At 31.1% G+C, this 13,055-nt stretch overlaps 1 pseudogene; it reads left to right on the top strand.

Annotated features, from left to right (window-relative positions):
• The first annotated feature begins 1,872 nt into the window (after nt 1-1,872).
• LOC141696225 (nuclear transcription factor Y subunit B-1-like) lies at nt 1,873-6,907 on the top strand (annotated as a pseudogene).
• The last annotated feature ends 6,148 nt before the right edge of the window (nt 6,908-13,055 follow it).

The following is a 13,055-nucleotide window of genomic DNA, read 5'->3' as shown; positions in this document are numbered from 1 at the left end:
AAGGGAAAAAATAAATAATAAACAACCCACTCCCTGTTCACTCATCTTTCTCCCTCACTCTCTCTTACTCTCTCTGTTCGATCTCTCATCTCATATCTCTCCCTCTCCTCTCTTTTTCTTGTTGTTCTTTTTCCTATTTCTTTCTCTTCGTTTCTTTCTTGTTTCCCAGACGTTCTCTTCGCCGACTTTCCTATTCCGGTTCTAGTTAAAGGACTCCAGAAGTGAAGTCGAACTAAGGATAACCTAGTCATCAGTCGACAAGTGTAGCGAGGTTCCAAGCGAAGAACCTGAACGTTGAAGTCGGATCCAGGATAGTCTGATAGTAAGGCGATAAAGCAGAGTGTTCAAGTTAGTCCAAGGTCAATCGGTAATAGTGGTAACGTTCTGTAACGCAAGTACCCCTGACCATTCTTTTGTGGTTCAGTATATATGAATAGATAAATGTTTTATTCTCGTAATGGAACAGAAACATTTTAAGTTACGTATCCCCTGTATTTGAAAATGTTGTTTAAAATTATATTTTGGGGAAAAGTAACTTCTGAAAACACCTATCTCTAAACGTGATTTAAATGAAAAGAGTTTTGAATAGTGCGCTGTGATAGATTAGTTTTAAAAAGAGATAGGTGACAGTGATTTTGGAAACTGGATAAAGAGACTGTTTTGATCCACCTATGTCGTGGAATTTTGGAAAGAGGCAAAAAGGGAATTCAGTGGATCTATTGGAGTTGCGTAAGAGGCCCGTTATTCGGTAACGGCCCAACATGTGGTTGCGTAAGTGGCTAATTGGATTGGGCATTTTGTTTAACCGATTAGTCCAGCATGAGGGAAAACCTAGCTAGTCTTTTCCTAAGTTCCGGAACACATTCTATTTCTGGATGGCCGCTAGTCACTGTCCGGTGAGGGTAGACTGATCAACTATCTTCACCCGTTAAACGTCCAATAGATTTGATTGATTCAGTTTTAAAATTGATTTAACAAATCAACTTATTGAGATAGATGATGTGAAAATGAAATAGCATGTTAAGCCTTGATTCTGGTAATTATACACAACACACGACTAATATTTTCTAACGAGTTATAAATTCTGTTCCTATCATTGTTTTATCATACATTATTTTATTGTTATTCATACAATGGTACTGCTGAGCAAGCAATTGCTCACCCTTGCAGAATGTTTTATATATATTGCAGATGCCTAGGAGATTCTTTCGTGGTAGTCAGGGCAAAGTTCCAGTTCCTTTTGGAGTCAGGCACCTCTGAGATAGTTATGCTGGAACAAAGATGGTCTGTTGAGTTGCTGTATTAGGTTAATTGCATCAGGATAAATTGTAGTAAGTTGGTGTTGTAATAGTTGTAACCTAAATTATACTTAAACTTGGAAAAGATCTTGGTAAAGGGGTCGTAGTTATATCCTGTTACTGAATTGTTTATCTTATGGTTGTTGTTGATAACATCAACTCCTGACCCCGGGGTTGAGGCCGTCACAACATCTATATACAATTTTTTTGTGATTTTGTTAAAATTTTATCAAAACAACGAATAATTTGTAGATGAGATTTTGTTTTTTGCATCCATTTTCCCAACATACAACTAAAATTAACAACCCATTTCTATCAACAAGCAATAGATTATAGGTTGCGCAAAAAAACATTAGAATTACAATGTGTGTAATTCTAAATATAAGTAAAATAAGATAATAGAAAACTATGGTATGCAAATTCTAACGGTTCTTTTGTTTATCTTCGTGATTTTGTTGAAGTAAAAGCTCCCACTAGTATTGGCAAACTGATATGTACTCCAATTTTATTTGTGAATCTCAGGAAGTATCTGCATTTATATGCTATATAACTATTTGTATACCTTTCAACAGGGATGATAAGTGCCCGGATTGACAATAATCCAACAGCTGGAGATAAAAAATGCATCATCAAAGACCCAGATCGGTTCATGTTGATGGCAAATGTGATCCGCCTTACATGGAAAAGCATTTAATTCCATGGAAAAATATCCGGTAATGCCAAAGAACTACTACAAGAAAGTGTGTCTTAGTTCATCAGCTTTGTCACCAGTGAAGCAAACTTCCGGTGCCAGAGGGAGAAATGTAAGACCATAACCGCAGGAGATGTGCTTTGGGCGATGAGTAGTTTGGGATTTGACGACTATATTAAGCCACTAACCATCTACCTAGACGGCTCCCGCGAGGCTGATGGTGGTGAGCGTAGAGCATTAAGGGTTGAGCCGCTGATGAGGAGGCCAGTTGAGCTTGGGGCAAGAGGGATTCCTCCTACATTTCCACCAGGGTACACTACAAGAAAGTCAGGGTATTTTTCGACCAACTAAAAATGACTACGGCTAAATTCTACCGTATTTGGTCGATTTTAAGGGACACGGGTAAATTCAACCATTTACGATCGAATTTAGGAGCAGTCGTTTTTAATCGGTCAAATTTAACAACTAAATTCAACCGATTTTTTATGACTTTTTTTCGGTCGTATTTAGTACTTTGCCAAAAAAGGGGGAAACTTCCCACCAATAACTTGAATTTTGGAAAAATAAATTCAACCATTTTTGGTCGAATTTAGTAAATAGTTTGGGTGGGAAATTTTCCACCTTTTTTTCAAAATGAATGGAAATAACAAATTTTCCTCTAAAGAAAATGCACCAAATTTTTTTTACTAAATTAGACGAAAAATGGTAGAATTTAGCTAAAAGCGACCGAAATCAGTCAAAATTTCAATTTTTTTTAAAAAAAATGTTTTTGTTTTTTAAATGGTTAGTAAATATCATGTACAGAAAAAATTTAAATTAAAGGACACTTTCATTCTTTAAAAAAAATATTTAAGAATATAAATATATATATAATATAAGTATGTTGAATTTCTATTTGTGTTATATTTGATAAAAATTAAAAAAAATCTTAATTAGTTAAAACAAATACAAAAAAATTGATATATCAAGAAGGCATATGCTTAAATATAAATTTACTAGAACATGCTATCATGGTGATAACAAAATCTTCTAATTTAATAATTATGAAGAATAAGTTTTCATAATTAAACATGAAGTTTATGGTATGAATTAGGGTTATAATATTTATTTTTAATTTTTTTAAGTGAATCAACCATACGAATGAGAAGATTGTCAAAAATAAAGAGTGTACATAAAAAATATTTACTTATATATTAAACATTAGTAAGAAATACTGGTCAAACGATTGGCTGTTAAAACAGTAAAATAAAAACATTTATTTTTTTTCTAAAATTTTTGTCATATCACTAAATTATATGGATCTTAACATCGTTACGGTTGAATTATTCATAAATATTTATTATAAAATATTAACATCAATATGGGAGTAAATATTAGTTGGAAGTATTATGCAAACTATTTGTTGATTATTAACATAACAAACAAAATAAATTATTTTTTTTTGAAATTTTTGTCATATCACCAGAATATGTCGATCATGACATATGTACGGTTGAATCATTTATAAATATTTAAAAAAAATCAAAACATGAATATGAGACTAAACAGTAGTCCCACTTATATTCCATATCTAATTCTTTTCTCACCACCTATATATACACACACTTATACACAAACTTCTCCACCACTGCACAAATTCTCAAACACAATTTTCTCTCAAACACTTATCTTTTATTCTGTCTTATTCAATCCCAATGGCACCCAAGAGACAAAGAACTCAAGTAAGCAGTAGAACCACCGATTCGTTGAGTGCAGGTGGTGTGAGGCCGAGGTTTTTTACTCCCGAGGCTGAAGCGGAGTACACGAGGCTTCTCTCGAAGCCTATAGCGAGGGAGCGAGGTTTTCTGCCATTAGGGAAGGATGGTAAGTTGTTCGAGATGATCTTGGAGATGGGCTGGGTTCCTTTTTGCGAGGCACCCGCTGCTGTGCTCATGAGTGTTGTTCGAGATCCTATGCTAATGTGAAGGTGGAGAAGAATGGTTTTACTATAGTTAGGGGGATGACTTTAGAGTATAGTGCTGATGTGATTAGGAGGGTGATTGAAAAAATATTTAAAAAACATGAATATTTATAAGAATTAGATATGGAATATAACATGAATATCAAACAAAATCATTCTTTTCTAAAATTTTTGTTATATTACCAAAATATATAGATCTTGACATCCGTACAATTGGATCATTCATAAATATTTTTTTTAAAAAAACTGAAATATCAATATAGGATTAAAAACTAGTAAGAAATACTGGTCAAACTACTTGTTGACTGTTAAAATAACAAACTAAATAAATTATATTTTTATAAAAAGTTTGTAATATCATTAAAATTTATAGATATTAACATCCATACGGTTGAATTATTCTTATATATTTTAAAAAAATTGAAACATCAATACAGAACTAAACAGTAGTTAGAAATACTATTCAAACTATTGGTTGATTGTTAAAATAAGAAGAAAAATCAATTTATTTTTTTCAAAAACTTTTTCCACATCACCAATATATATATATATATATATCTTTACATATATATATATATCTTTAAATCCGTACAGTTACATCATTCATAAATATATTTTTTTAAAATTGAAACATTAATATAGGATTAAACACTTGTAAGAAATACATGCGAGACTACTTGTTAACTATTATAATAGCAAACTAAATAAATTTATATTTTTCTAAATTTTTTGTGATATCATTAAAATATATATAAAACTTAACATCGGTACAGTTGGATATTCATATACATTTTAAAAAAATTGAAACATGAATACCGATAGAAGTACTATTCAAACTATTGGTTGATTGTTAAAATAACAAGCAAAAATAATTTATTTTTTCTAAAACTTTTGTCACATCACCAAAATATATATACATCTTGACATCTTTACGGTTGGGTCATTCATAATTATTTTTTAAAAAAATCAAAACATCAATATATGATTAGAAATGGCATACTAGATAAATTTATTTTTTATAAAATTTTTGTGATATCATTAATATATATAGATCTTAACATCCGTACGGTTGGATTATTCATATATATTTTTAAAAAAAAATAAAACATTAATATGAGACTAAACACTAGTTAGAAGTAATAATCAAACTATTAGTTGATTGTTAAAATAACAAACACAATCAATTTATTTTTATTTCTAAACATTTTTTCATAACTAAAATACATAGATCTTGACATCCGTATATTTGGATCATTCATATATTTTTATTAAAAAATTGATATATCAATATAGGGTTAGACACTAGTAATAAATGACGATTAAACTACTGGTTGACTGTTAAAATAGAAAATCAAATTAATTTTTTTAACATTTTGTCATATCACAAAAATATATATTTAAATTAAGAGTGTATGTGAAAAATCAAACTATTTAAATATTAAAATATTAAATATTTAGTAAATATATGTTTCATATGCATTAAATACTACAATAGTTGTTCAATTTAGCTACTAAGTTCTACAAAAAATGGTCAAATTTAGGTGCAAAATTCGACCAAAATTAGTCAAATTTAACTGCTAAATTAAAAAAAATGGTAGAATTTACCCGTGTTTTATTTTTGACTAAATCTGGTTGAAAAAAGTAAATTTGACCATTATTGGTCGAATTTAGCACATTTCAGAATTGCCATTTGTCACGCTTCTATTGGCCGAGAAGAAAGCACATGGATTGCCAACTTGAATTAATCTTGATCATTCATTTATTTCTCAATCTTTTCATCCCAACCATTCAATTTTTCACCCTCATCTCTTTCTCTTTATATTCCTCATTCAATTTTATTCCCTTTGCACTCATACTTAACCTTACTCTCTAACTACATACACACTCATTCATATTTTGTATATTCCAAATAATATATATATATATATATATACATACACACACACATCTCTCATACTAAATCTCCTTTAATTATATTTCTCCAAATGGCAAATTAATTTAAACCAATTCTGATTCACACCAATTCCGACCAGTTCACAATTTCACAACAATTTCGGCGAGTTCAACTCCGTCACCTCCGACGAGAGTTTATGCCATCACCTCCGACAAATTTATTTCCGAAAACTTAGAAGTAAAATAAGACTTGTATTAATTAGTTCATGTATATGAACCAATTTAAGTTTATTTTTATTTTTTTTTCATATTTGTTTATCATTTGGGTGAGTTAATTTTTATAATATTTGATTTCCAATATGTTACTAAAGGATAGAATTTGTTGTATTTTAAAATCTATATTACATATTTATGTAATTTTAATATTAGTAAATAAAAATTACTATTATGTCCGTTATTATTTTTTAATATTACATTATGGAAAAACTAGTAAAGAATTCCGAAAAAAATTTTGAGCAACAAAATGCATTTTACTACATTTTGTTGCTGTTTTTTTAAAAATCTGACGCTTACTAAATTCTACCAAATTTGGTCGAATTTAGCATAGTAATTTCGACCAGATTTGGATGAATTTAGCGTAGTAATTTCGACCATATGTGATTGAATTTAGTATTTGTGGGCGGGATTTTTGAATTTTTACGAATTTTTTTCAAAAAATTTTGGGAATGAGTTTTTACAACCAATTTCGGTCGAATTTAGTTGGTCAAATTTATTCGGTCGAATTTAGTAAGGTCGAATTTAGCTAAATTCGACCGCCACTTCTTATTTTCGACTAGCGTTTGTTCGACCAACAACTGGCTGGTCGAAAATAGCTATTTTCGACCAAAATCGGTCATATTTAGCTAAATTCGACCAAAAAAATTCGGTCGAATTTAGCCAAATTTCTTGTAGTGGTACTATAGGGGATCTCATACTGCGCTTTTAGGGGCTATGACCGGAGGTTTTGTTCATGATGTTCCCAATGCTGGACCTTCTGGTGCTGGAGCTAATAGCCTTGATCCATAAGCTTTTAAATGCAAAGAGGATGGTAAGTCAAGTATCTTAGAGATATTAAATGAGTAGTAGTTCTCTCTTATTAGGAGCATCTGATGAGAATGATTTGTCTGTTATTTTAGTACCAAAAACTAGTAGCTAAAGTTTATTTTTATTGTTGTCTCTTTAATTTAACTAATTCATGTTTCCTTTTACACCTTTAGGAAATTGACCATGAATCTGAATGAACTGATTTAATATGAAATTTGGTTGATGTGTCTCTTAACTAATTTAGTGTATATGCTAGCAAGATCATTCAACAATTTAGTGAAGCACACTAACACATCATATTTAAAGCATGTTTTCTAGCGTTTGAAAGGAAAAAGCAACTAGAATAGATTCAGTACTGGATATTTATAAATGTTCAAAAAGGAACTGGTTGACTTAGCTAAAAGATATCTATGAAAGAATGTGTCTCGGCTTTCATCTGCACTGTGACAACTGCAGCCCCCACTAGGTGCCCAGAGGATATGCGCAACACTATTAGTGACAGATGTGTTAATATCATTAAAGATTAACTTAGGCTTCTACAACTACTTAGCGCTAGTTTTTATAATTCTGAACAACTTTCCTAAGTCTGAAGGTGATGAGCATCCACTGTCATCCCTGCCTGGTGCTGGGGACTGATAATGCATTGGAACATGATCAAAATGTGGAAGAGTACATGAAAATGGGATGCTTTTCTAGGGTTGGTCATAATGATGGTCAAGTGTGAAGAGACTTAAAAAGAAGAGCAAGGTGCACATAATTGGCTATATAAAATATATACGGAATGATATGATGTGGCATTGTCATCTAGCACCTACATTAAATACATATACATTGTCGGCCATTATAGTGATTTATTTTATTTTCCTTTTACTCTCACAACATTTTTCCCTAAAATTCAAACAATATTTATTTGTTTCTTAGTTTAGTATGATTATAAAATTGAAAACCAGTTTCGTAAAAACATCTTTTACTTCTTTTACTTTAGTATGATTTTATAGTTGCATATAGCTTCTTTTACTCCAAAACACTTTTTTTTATTTGATTTGCACATTTAAAGAGACTAAAAAATCTTTACATTATAATTTTAAATATAGAGTTGATATTTTAGTTTAATAAAATATTATAAAATTTACTTACCATATTTAAATAAACAAATATAATACTTGTTAGTTGTTACAACTCACTCTCTTTGTAATTTAACGATTTACAAAATCATTTTAGTCAATTTTGTTAGGATATTTTAATATAACATATAATAGTAACAATTATTTTTTTATATTATCATGTTATTTTCTTAACATCTATTTATGTCAGGATGATAATCCTGATGATGCTACTCTGAAAGCTGGAATAGAAGCATCTAAAATGTATAATTTTGGTTCATCACCTGGTCATGCTCCTACTCTTAGTACTCAAAGGGCTCATGAATGGAATCACTCCTGGAGATTACCAAGTGAAAATATCTCTCTAGAATCTTCTCCGACTTTAGCTGATCATGCCGTTCATTTGGTTTCTACTTCTGATATGAAAGCATCTATCAAGGCCACAACAGTTTTAGTCAAAGGATTGCATTCTTATGTCTCTGTACTTAAACAAGATAATGTTGATCTTAGAGAAGATATTGCTGATCTGTTTTGTGCCTATTAAAGGAACACACATACATAAAGGCTTGATAAAGAGGATGTTCAGCATGGAGACTAAGCAAGATCACATGTCTGAGATGATGACATCTCTAGAGGATGGTTAGAATGCAAAAAATTCTAAGTTGGATGCTATTCTCTCTCTTCTACAAAGTCTGTATGCCAAAAAGGGGAGATAGTATCAAAGACAAAATGTCAACCTGAATCAGTTTTGTGGAGAAATACCAATTCTGATGATGATGGTGATAAGCAAGCAAAGAAGACCTCTATTGTTGTGATAATTCAAACCGGAACTGGAATTCAAAATCAAACTACACCGTCAACTCAAGTCTTTAAGGGTAGATCACATGGATCTAATCTAGAAGCTGTTCTTGTTACCCCAAGTTTAATTCCTGACAACAAAGATACAAGTTCTGATTCTTTTCCTAACACTGACCATGTTATAGTAATTCCTGATTCTGTTAAAATTGAAGAGAATACATTCTATTTTGGATGGATTTACAGATTCTTTCTGCTTATGTTGATGCTTTAAATGCTGAAAATTTCAAGGAAGAATAAATGGCTTTCGACAGAGAAGAAAAGGCATAGGAAGGAAAAATCAGAATTACTATTGATAAAGCAAATCATGCATATAAAAATATGCTTGGAATATCTGAAGGGAATAAATGGAGGAGTACAGATATGAAGATGTTATATGAAAGAGCATAAAGGAAAGCTCAAGTATTTCCAAAGATCAAGAATAAGTACAAATAGAGAAATATTGCTGATCTTATTTGTGATGATAAACTGTGCTTTAATTCTGGAGGAATAAGGATGGATGGTTTACCTGGTTCTAATACCATGGGAGATAAGAAGTCTTGGTTCGTACAATCCAAGAATTTCAAGTTGATTGAAACATTCACAAGAGCTTGAATAAGAAATCAAGAAACTAAACTCGTCAACTTAAAGTTATTGAACTTCACTCTTGCTGATAGTCTTGGTCAGGAAGTAACTGTTGATTATCTAGATAGAATTGAAGCTGTGAAGATTATTCTTAACAAACATGATGGTTCTGAACCTAAGCAAAATATCTTACTGATATTGTGAAATGATCAAGTTCAATTTCTTTTAGTAGATGAACTGCTGATCATGTCTACAAAGGAACTGAAATACATTCACTATTTGCTAAGAGTTGAAGATGAAATTTTAAGGTTATGGTCAAAAATGATTCTTGCCAATATCAGAAAAAGGATACTGGATGATGGTCAATATTACTTTGGATCATATATTCCTACATACATAAATTTCAAAGGGCAAGAAGTCAACATGAAGATAAGAGAAACTATGATTGAAAATGTTCTTACACAAAGATACATAACTATGAATCATGATGGCTCTAAAGCTTGCTATATGACAGTGGAGGAGTTGATGATTCAAAGAACTCCTATCAGAAACTTAAGGGCTGTTATCTATCAACTGTCAGATAAATATGGATATGAGAAGAACTTGAAGATCAGATTACAAGAGATATTATTGAAGAAGATTGATGACAGATTTAAAGCTTTTGTTCAGAGATAATGTAGAGTTTATCAAGGAATATGAAGATTTAAGTATGAAATAATTATGCTTTGTACTCTATAATTTGTCTCTTTGGTTTTTGGCACTAGAAATTAATAGAATTTATGCTTATTTTGCAAAGCATAAAATAGGGGAGATTATTAGGAACTGTCTATGTCAGGAATCAGGATTTATCAAGGCGTCAGGATCTGACAAAGGAATCAGGATATGTTAAGCCAATCAGGATCTGTTTGACAGTCAGGATATGTCAGTACGTCAGATAAGAAGACTGTTAGGATCTGAGTGGATAAGTCAATTCTGCGGGATAAATTAGGAGGTACTGATTTATAGGATCGTAGTTGATTTAGATATATATAGAAAGTTTTAGAATTATACTATAACATATCTTGTGATTGATAGTGTTTGATTGTAGCTGTGTAGTATACAAACACATAATAGGTTAACACTTTAGGTGTGGTGCTTAACTAGAGTATTCGTATAACCTAACAACTCTTAAGAATATTGTTCTTGAGAGAGTTTTGTAACAGTTTATCAAAGATCAATATAAAATGTTATTTGATTCTTCTGTTCTTACTTTACTTTCATAATACATTGATTTGTTTAGTAATTTTATCCAACCCCCTTAAACAATTACTTTACTGGGCAACACTTGATGATCCCAATGGAGTGGAAAACCAGGTGTATAGTTATTATCTATGCTAATTTTGCATTGATTTTTGATTTTATAAAGAAGGGTTCTTCTAGAGAATTTAAATGTATTTGTCTAACTTATGTGTACTTTGGCCACTTAAAATTTATGATACTTAATTTTTATTATTTTAGGCATAAAGGCATTCTGTAACAAACTTATTGTAAAGTAATACAATGTATTACATGACATATTAACTATAGAACCCTTTGTTTCATTGTAAATTCAAGTTTGCATGTAGTAGGTTAGGATACATTTTATATACTCTCTATATAATCAAGTCGGTGTAAAAATGTTTGAAATGAGACAACTTGATCATACCCTAAGTGAAGGAGAAGTCTTTCAAAATCATGCAGTTGCAGAAAAATGGTGGAAGGAGATTCTTCTACATTAGGATATTTCAAGGTCCTAGAGAAGGCAGTTTTATTCAGTACATAATATTATATCATGAAGTCACCAGGTAAAATAGTCAATAAAAGTCACCATATAATAAACTCTGATAAGCTATGTCGTGAAGTCTAGACTCCATAATTTTCAAAGTCAAGGGCATTCAATACTCATATCATATCATGTCTATTACATAACTACAAAAATATGTGCTTTAATAATAATTTTTGTGCTTAATTTATGTAGATGTAAAGTCTGAGATGCTCTAATTTTGATAACCAATTTAATCATCTTGATGGAGTTTAGTGAAAGCAGTTCAAATAAGATAATATATAATTGGTGTAGGCATCCCTGCTAACTCGGATATAAGCACCAAATAAAGATTCCAAATTATGAGAACTCACATATATTTAGAACTTAATTTTTAAATGAATTATTTTTATCAGATGTAGATAAGCTTGCAAATTAATGTTTCCTCCTATTGTTGTATGTGTGAGTGCAGGTGTTTATATATTTGAGATGTTTCAATCCACATTATAGTGCAAATCTCAATCCTTAAAAATATGTTTAGTACTTGACAATCTCAAAGTTTATATTTAAAACTCAAAGGTTCATAATGTTGATGCTTGAATAATGGTGAAGCTACATTGCAGCAACTAAAATCAGGTACCAATTTTGTTCCCTTCATCAATACTTAAAGATCCATGGCTATGGAAATAGAGATGTTCTCATGCAGGAAAAAAGGATCTGAAGCAAAAAAACCTTTCCTACTAATTAATTAAAGCTAAGAATGAGTCAAAATAAATCAGTTACCAAATACTGTAATTACACAAGGACAATAATCCTGAACTTTAAGTGTGTCATACTGAAATCCAGAAACATCCAATGCACGTCTCAGTAGTTCAAATTATAATTTCAGCATGAAATTTAAATTTGTTGGATGTAGAATACTGGACTGACCAAAAGCTTGCACCAACTCACTAGTTGTAACTAGATGTGGATGGATCTTAATTGCCTATGACGATTTCTTCTACCGTTGTCGAAATTTCTGCATTTGTTAGTTTAAACAAATTAAAGTTTAGTATCTAGTTGTCGAAGAAGTAATAAATATTTATTGGCAAGCTTCAATGGAGGGTATATATTCTCAGTAAATAGGCCAAGTTATTTTTTTCCAGATAAACATCGATAGATAATAAATCCTTTTGTAACCTCAAATGGAGATTATGATTTTCATAATATATTATACTTAATTATGTTTATTTAACTGTTTGACAGATTAAAAATTATGGAGCACCGTATTTAAAGATTTCAAATCTAATATAAAAATTAAACTACTATAGGTTGCAGAAAGACCTGCAAATGGCTGTTTACTTGTGTCCTAGTCAGTCCCGGCAAATTCAAAATCTTCAAAATTTTCTTCCCAGAACATCCTTGATCTCCAATTCAAACTCCTGCTGTAAAAGAACCAATTGAATCAATCTAGCCTTCGAGTCCTTTTTCGAGACGAGATAGCGAATAGCAACGTGATCAGTGAAAACTGTCACCTTCGTCCCAAGAAAATAAGATCAAAACTTCTTAAAACCGTAGACATTGGCTAAGAGTTCTTTCTCAGTATTAGTATAGTTCAGTTGAGCACCATTTAGGGTCTTACTAACATAGTAGACCACATGAAATATATTGTTCTTCCTCTGCCCAAGAACTGCTCCAACTGCAAAGTCACTTGCATCGCATATCATCTCAAAAGGTTCATTCCAATCAGGCGCAGTTATGACAGGTGTCGTGATTAAACTCTTCTTTAAGATCTCAAAAGCAGCTAGGCATTCGTCATCAAACTTAAAGGGGACATCTTTCTCTAGAA

The sequence above is a fragment of the Apium graveolens genome, chromosome 11 (genome assembly GCF_009905375.1).
Source record: "Apium graveolens cultivar Ventura chromosome 11, ASM990537v1, whole genome shotgun sequence".
NCBI classification, from domain to species: Eukaryota; Viridiplantae; Streptophyta; class Magnoliopsida; order Apiales; family Apiaceae; genus Apium; species Apium graveolens.
This window is presented reverse-complemented; position numbering and strand designations above follow the sequence as displayed.